Source organism: Amblyomma americanum, chromosome 6, assembly GCF_052857255.1.
Source record: "Amblyomma americanum isolate KBUSLIRL-KWMA chromosome 6, ASM5285725v1, whole genome shotgun sequence".
Classification (NCBI taxonomy): Eukaryota; Metazoa; Arthropoda; class Arachnida; order Ixodida; family Ixodidae; genus Amblyomma; species Amblyomma americanum.
Window position 1 is genome coordinate 7,338,906 of NC_135502.1, and position 789 is coordinate 7,339,694.

Here is a 789-nt window from a genome sequence, read left to right on the forward strand (position 1 = left end):
TTAAGACCAGAGAAGACTACAACCTCATTTTCCTCTTGCGGAAGAAAACGTTTTTAGGCGGAGATATGTGGTAGCGAGGAAACAGCAACTGATAAATGAAGGGTTGGGCGAGGAAAATAAATATTAGTTAGAAGCGGAAGTAAGCTAGCAGATGCTTTCGCAAAACAGCGAAGCCGCGCGAATGCACTGTAAGCAAGTAGAAAGCGACAAAGGCACCGTCGACCAGATTACGCACATGCGTGCAATTTTTTTTTTTTTTGTTATCCGCGCTTGCGTCCGAGCAATACAAGCTGGGCTAAATGCGTGCCGTAAAGGGGAAACATACGTCCGGGACATCAAGGGCACGTTGTACGACATTCCGCCTCGCAGTCGACAGTTCGTCCTCGTGGCGGTTCACTACTACTTGAGCAGCCCGTGGGAGGTGAGCAGCGCCTGCAGCTTGTTGCTGCGCTTCATGTCCTCGACGTCGGAGGCTCCGCCGAGGCACTGCTTCTTCACGAAGACCCGCGGCACGGTGCTGGCGCCGGTCATGTTGCCCAGCACACTCTGGATGTCGTCGCCGTCCGAGCGGTTGTCCAGCTCCACGGCCAGGTAGGACACGTCCAGGTCATCGAAGATCTTCTTGGCCTTCTTGCAGAAGGGGCAGTAGCTCTTGGAGAATATCACCACGTTGTTCTTCGCGATGGCCTCGTCGACGAAGGCTTTCGCCATGGCGCTTTCTCCCAGCTTCCTCAGCCCGACCTTCCGTTTCTTTTTCCTCGACGCAAAAATGCGCGCGTCTCACGCTCT

At 54.1% G+C, this 789-nt stretch overlaps 1 pseudogene; it reads right to left on the bottom strand.

Moving 5' to 3' along the window:
- Positions 1 to 221: 221 nt before the first annotated feature.
- Positions 222 to 789, bottom strand: LOC144094535 (uncharacterized; annotated as a pseudogene).